At 36.0% G+C, this 7,657-nt stretch overlaps 1 pseudogene; it reads right to left on the bottom strand.

Annotated features, from left to right (window-relative positions):
- Positions 1 to 3,627: 3,627 nt before the first annotated feature.
- On the bottom strand, positions 3,628 to 3,761 carry LOC122797445 (annotated as a pseudogene).
- Positions 3,762 to 7,657: the final 3,896 nt, after the last annotated feature.

Below are 7,657 nucleotides of genomic sequence, written 5' to 3'. Positions count from 1 at the left end.
TTGGGTACATCCTTTATCCCTAAAAATGCTGTTACCCCTCAACCCAACATCTTGTAGAATGGAAGTGTATAAATCTTGGATGTCTATATCATCTTAAAAATAGTCCAGCTGATTGATGTTATCTAAAAATGTCCATAAATCCTTACAGATTTGAAATTCACCCTTAATTTAGCACATGCATATGTCACTGACTGTCTCCCATCTACGATAGAGCACATAGGTGGATTCGCAAGGTTCTTTTGAATTTTGGGGCCTCCAAATATGATGCAAGTTAATGGGGAAACCATGCTTAAATAATTATACATTCTATAGCTATAAATATGTCCTTAATCTGAGAGTTAATACGTCTATTAGCCCCATTAACCTCATTTAAAGAAATAAAAGCATATGTATCAGTTTGCAGGATATTTTTCATTTGAGAAGAATAAGCCTGTACATCCATTATTATCAACCCACCCCTTTATCAGGTTTCATCAGCCTTATTCCATGATGTTTCAAGTACTTAATATTAAGATGGTCCTGTTCAGTTAAATTATTTTGAAAGGAAACTCTTTTTGGCTCCAAACATTTCCCGAATGTCTGTTTCACATATTTTACCGTATAGCATTAGTGTAGGGTGAAAGGATGAGTTGAATGTACTAGAAATGTCTGTACTCACTGTTCTGAGTTCTGAAGTCCTTTCAAAAATTAATTTAAAATTTAACTTCCTCAAACATAATTTGAGGTGAATAATGGTGTTAGCTAAATTTGCTTTTGTCGAGGGTAGAAATGTAAAACCTTGACTCAGTGTTTCTGCAATGTGTGAGTATCTGTATATAGATAGGTAAATTTTATATATATATATATATATATATATATATATATATATATATATATATGTGTGTGTGTGTGTGTGTGTACATGGGTGGCATATGTTTGAACTGTGCCCTAGAATGCGCAATTGAATTGGCATTTTATCACATATTGCTAGGATTACATTGTGCAACATTACACTGCAGTGGGAATAGGAAACTTGCCCTTTTTCCACTATTGTTCAATCCTGGAGTCGGTATATATATATATAAGTAGCAGGAAGTATGAAGGGTGCAGCTCCCCATGTGGGGGTGCAGAGGGACTTGCAAAAATTATTTTGCTTATTCATTTGGTGCTTGTCCAATGAAACTTCATTCAGCCCGATTTTACACACACACACACACACACACACACATATATATATATATATATATATATATATATGTAGAGAGAGAGAGCGAAACAAAGAGAGAGAGATGGGCTGGCATAATGGTTAAGGTCTTTACCTCAGAGAAGCAAAATACATGATTTGAATTTCACCTCCATTTATTATCTAGACTTGTAATGGTCAGTAGACTGATAGCCTAGTATTCACCTATGAACCTATTTATGTAAGCATACATAAAAAGTAGTATGCTATGACAGATCTTACCAAATGGTAACATAGAAATGATCCATAAGTATATGAATATTGAAGTAAATAATATATATAAAACTTTTAATATGAATGTGGTGTAAATTAATACTGCTTTAAGCAGGAGTGTTTCTTTATTATAAATAACATGTTTCATTAAGAACAGCAAAACACTTTACTGTATTAGCTGATGTCTGCAACAGTGACACTGGAAGTGAAACACCAGTATAAACCTGAAAAAGACACCAGAAGGAAATTAGAAATTGTTACTGTTAAAGGAGTCCTGAACTACTAGGAGACAGGAAAGAAAATGAGAGAGAAAGACAGAGAGAGAAAGAGAGTGAGAGAAAGTGATACGTTTAATAAGAGACTGCAACCCAGCAGCATAGAACTGTTTTGAAAGTAATGAATGTGAATTTTTTTTAGCCTTAAGATGTTTGACAGGAACCTGCATTTTTTTATTTCTAGTGTAATAAGCAATGTTGTCTTCTTATACTGTTTTTGTAGTACAAATGGAAATAAATACAAGTAAGATAGCAATTTTGTCCATTTTATTTCTTGTTGTATGTAGTTTTACCATTTTGTGAAGTCAGATACATATTGCTAAGATTGGTGTCTGCTGTCTTAATGTTCCACATTGGTGGCATGCATCTGGCATTTTGGCACACTTTTTTATGCCAAAGTCATAAATCTTTATCTATCACTGCTAAAATAAGGGAGTCATCCATCTGAGTATGTTTCCTCAGCATGAAAAAGAAAGTCCTGTGGAGGGTATGAGGACTTTTTTTTCTTTTGTCAGTGCACTTGTAAATTGATCCATTTACCAAATCAGCAATTGTGTTACAATAACTGCAGACCATCATTGTCACAGCCAAAGGGATGCTGGCAGTGGCCACACTGATGCCTATGCCAAGGACAGTTCCACCATTAAAACAGCTAAATAGGAGGGAGGACCTAGAGATGTATATTTTGATCTTGGTGTCCTATGCCCACCTAGAGTGAGGGAACTAAACTGAATTGGCCAGGATCCTTTCAACCCAACTGATCAGAGAACCACTGAAAGCCTTCATGAATATGGATGGAATTGAGTAGAACAGCTATGATAAGTTTAAAAAGACATTACTTGCCAGAGCTTATGTTTCCTCAGATATATGAGCTCAGAAATTTCATAACTGGACATTGTCTCATAACTAAATGGTAAGATCATAATTACGTGACTTAAAGCATACAGTTAATTTATGGTTAAATCCCTGGGGTAGATATACTAAAAATAAAATGGTAGAAATTATAGGTATTGACAAACTTAAGAGTTTCTTATCTACTTCTTTAAGAAAGTGGGTGAGTCAAACTGATCCTAAGGACACTGAAAGTTTTGTTGTATTAGCAGAAAGATTGTTAAGCCAGGAAGCCATGTATAAACCTTGTGTCAAATGTTGTTAACCAACAAAAAGTGTCAATTATCGACATATCTGTTATTAAATGTGAAAAGTCATATAACTAAATTTTATACTACTAATATATTTTAAAACAGTATGACTTCTAAAAGGCATGTCACTGGTGTTGTTATGGCTATGGAATGCGATAAATTAATAAAATGCTTCAGACTACATCATAACTCTCAATTGTCCAGACTATTGCAGAATGTTCAGATTTATATCTCATAGTCTTGGTCAGTTCCTCATAAAAAAATGTTTTTTGGCAAATCATTGAGAGGTGAAGTCAGAAAATAGTGGCAGACATTTGAGTTTCAGACTTTATACCCTTCAGAAAATTCATGCTAATGTAAAATCTGTTATTCTATCAATTTTCTAAGTTTATAACAGTAATGCTTAAAAATTATCCCTATTTTGTATTCTTTGACTGCCATTTATTTATTTATAGCTTTATCCAGATTTATTGTGCTGAGAGATGGAGAGGTATAGACTACATTCTGTCACTGCAGTACTGCAAAGAAATGTGCAATGGCTTAATTGATGGCTGACAGCTACAAGCTATGTTAGATTCAGGCAATATGGTCACACTGATAAAAGAGCACTGTATATGCATGTAAAAGAAACCTTTACGATTGAAACAGTTAAAATAGTACTCACTTGCAGAAGTATGCCACATCCTTGAAGCTCACCAATCAAAGGACAGGCTAGCATGGATATGCAATTTCTTAACTTCTCTGTAACCAGTGTGGTGGATATGGGTATTTTGAGAAAGTGTAGCAATCATTTCATGTTTACCAACAACCACTTATTCCTTAAAGAAACAGACACAGTATGTGAAAGATGTACTAAACTGATAAGAAGAGATACTACACTTGATCTTAGCCAAAAGGCTGAAAATGATTTCAAAGATGTACTTACACAATGACACTAGAGGCTAAGCACATGTATAAAAGTGCACATCAGGTTGTCAAAACCACACACACACACACACACACACACACACACACACACACACACACACACACACACACACACACACACAAAACAGCCACCTCCCATAGCAAATCATACACATACAGAATAATGTATGTTGAGGCACTTAAAAGCAATCTTCCCAAACAATAAAGACTGTAAAGACTGCCAGTTGGCAAAGCTATGCCTCAGCAAGCCCAAAGGTACTCAAAAAAAACACTACATAACACCACACACACAGTAACACTTAATGGAGCCCCAAACACCAATCCCCTAAGGCAAGCATGCACACTTCCCTGGACTCTCATCATAGAGGACTCCATTGTAAGACATACCAGTGTCCTTTTAACCAGGCTGAAGAAGGAGAAGATAATGATTGGTTGCTTATCTGGAGCCAATGATATGCCAAATCACACATACACTTAAGTCATTACACCACAGGTACCAGTATGATTTCAGCATAGCCCATGTAGGTCTAAATGAACAGAGACATACCTCTCTGGATCAAATGAAGATAAACATTTTGGAGCTCTCAGACTAAGTGTCTCAGGTTGGTATGAGCCAAGCACTGAGTGGGTTATTATCATCATCGAGGATGATGCCACAATATGAGCAAAAGATGATTGGTTTTAACAACTGTCTGTCTTTATGGTGTCATTCTAAGGGAATCCAATAATCGTCAGCTTGGGAGGACATGGTTAGCAGACCAAGTTGCATTGCGAAGGATGGCATGCACCTGTTCCCTTCAGGCTTCTGGGTGATAATGAAGAACACTGGACTGTACCATAACTCTCAGAATGTTATAGCAGTTACATAACTTCTAGGAGCCACTGCATAACACCTCAGCCACAACTCTCAATTTCTTTGTTCAATAAACAGGGACAAGGTTAAAAATAATGGGTAGAAAACCCATTATTGTTACTCATACCTCTCAAGTGACCTCATTATGAGGAGTGTCCTTCATTTTAAGTCTTAAAAAGTCCATGTTCCTCTTTGTTCCACATTTGAAGGGTATGTTAAGAATTCAGTGTTAAGCATTTTTCTAATTAATGTCATGGACAGCCAAGAAATGTGCTCAGAAAAAATGAAAAACTTTTTACTTTTATCATATTTAGTGGAAATAAACAGTTTCAGAGATAATGGAGAACACTGGACTTTGTATAACCACACCATTCAGTATCTGGATTCGCACTTACACATGGTCCAATGTTTGCCATTATCACCAGCTTCTGAATACTGGCGAAAACTTTATCCACCCTCATAATGCCTTTTTTAGGCAATGCTAAATTGACAAACTTATCAACATAACAAAATCAATTCAGGTAAACCTCAGAGTGTTACTGCTCAATGTCAGGAGCCTATATAAAAAACTACACTCACTCCAAGCCCTCCTCACACTCGAGAATACAGACCTCTGTGTAGTTACCAAGACATGGTTTAAAGAGGCAGAAAGTACCCCAGCAAGTGCAAGGTTTCAGCACCTTCCACAATTTTAGACCATTAGCTGTGCAGACAAGGGCTAAAGGTGGAGCTGTTTCAATATGCATCAAAAACAAGCATAACTCTAGGGTGGTCAAACAGGATGACATGCTGGAGTTCCACCAAGTGTAGATCACCACAGACAAAATCCTGTGCCATTTCCTAGCCAGCTAAAGGTCACCCTCCATGTCCCAAGAAGCTCACAATGTATATGTAGACCTACTGGAGACCCTTACCATCCAACCTAACACCCTACACATGGGAAACTTTACACCTCTACAGAATGGAAATCCTATGCAGCCTCAAATCTACAGGCACAGAGATTCCTGACATTCATAAATACAAACACCCTTGGCCAGATAGTCAATACACCCACTAGAGGCTTCAACATACTGACCTTCGTACTCAAAAATATGGGAGAATGCTGCACCGCCACCACACTCCACAAAAGTCTCATCCTCCCTGGGAAGGTCCAGCTATAAAGCTGTCTCTCTCAAAATCAAAATCAACACCATACCCTTAGTAAAACCAGTAACAGGAACTATTCAAAGACAAAATATCCCCCTCCAAACCACAGCAACACATCAGCCTACTCCGAATTTTCTCAGAAACTATGTACAGGCATATCAATGGTTGCATAGAGGCTGCTGTAGCTACCAGAAGTAATCCCAGAAACAAACCACTCTGGTGGCATCCCAAATTAAACGGGAAATACAACAAAATGAAAAAAAAATGTATTGCAAAAATCAGGAAGGCTAATTCTCATTGAGATAAAAACTCTCCCATCAAACTAAACAGGCAACTCGGATAGCTAATTAGGTCAAACAAAACCAATTTTGAGGTTAAGATAGCCTCCCAAGTGAAAGATAATCATAAGTCCTTCTTCATCTATGTCAGAAACCTCAAGGGCAGCACACAGTAATGTGCTGAACTGGTGGTTAATGGTGCCACATTCACCAAGTCTAGTAATACAGCAATCCTATTAGCAGATGAGTTCAGTAGTGGTATTAAAGTGAGGTCATCCAATGCATATAGGTATTTCTTATAATTCCTTCCAAAGTGTAAGACTTTACATGTTTCACAGTGATACCCATGCTGTTAATGACAGTCTACTCATGCAATTTGTCTAGGTACTCTTGTGCTACATACAGGCCTTGAACACTAGTTATGATTCTACCTACTTTGGTATCATCAGCAAATTTACTAACCAAAATTATGTGTTGTTGGAAATTTTAAGATAAAAATCCAAAACAATAAAGGGCCCAGTATCAAGCCTTGAGGTACCCTGGTTTTTTATTTTTTATTTTTTTGTTTTTTTGTTTTGTTTTGCTACCACTTTTATATGTATTTTACAAGTCCTACAGTTCATCCAGTCTACTGTCCAATTTATTATACAAGAGTTAATACTAAAGGATAACATAGCTTTAATGCTTGTAATGTAAGGCTCTGTATCAATTGCTTTGGCAAAATTCAAACAGATAACATCAACTGCTAATCCTGCATCTATTATCTCAACAAAATATAAGTAAAAACTTATTTATTTAAATTATTAAGGCTGGAATGCCCTGTGGTAAATCTATGCTGGCATACATCTAACCCAGTACTGGCCCTGGAAGTTTGTCAAACCACTTTTGAAGAATTCAGCTTAAACTTATCAGTCTATAGTTGTCAATAGAGGTTACATTTGTACATTTTGGTAAAGGGACAACTACTGCCTGTTTTTTCCATATTCTAGGTATACCCCCTGTTGGTATACATGTATAAGTTAAACAGAAAACTAATCTATCAGCAATGTTATTGGTAAAGAATCAATTTAATCCATCAGAATTAGCATCTCAGTCTAATATGATCTTCCTCAGAACACAAACTACATTCTCCTATGTGATAACCAGGCAGTCATCTATGTTGTCAGTGTAACAATTATGTCCCTAACTCTCTGTTGTTGACATTGTAGTAAAAATGTTAGCAAATATGTTTACTAATTCCGTGTTATCCGTAATACTAAATACCATCCATGTTAATGGTTATATCTAATAACTCACATTTCCTATAATGTCTAAAATGTTTGAACAAGGCTTTACAGTTAGCATTAACATGCTGCTAGTTTTATCTTATAATTTCTTTTCTCCTGGCGTACTACTTTCCTAATGAACTTATTAACCAGTTGATACTTTCTTTTTTTGAGTTTTTGACATCATTTTGCTATTTTCCATAGTTTATTTTTTTATTCCTTGATTTCATTTTTTTCTGTCCACCAAAATGGATATTTAGTACTATTTCTTCCAAGCCTACCTACTGGTACATATTTGTCTAGTAATGCTTCTATATTTTAAAAATATATCTACCA

Source organism: Protopterus annectens, chromosome 3.part0 (genome assembly GCF_019279795.1).
Source record: "Protopterus annectens isolate FY-2018-M chromosome 3.part0, PAN1.0, whole genome shotgun sequence".
In the NCBI taxonomy this organism is placed as follows: domain Eukaryota; kingdom Metazoa; phylum Chordata; order Ceratodontiformes; family Protopteridae; genus Protopterus; species Protopterus annectens.
Note: the sequence above shows the minus strand (reverse complement) of the source record. Positions and strands in the feature narration are given on the sequence as shown.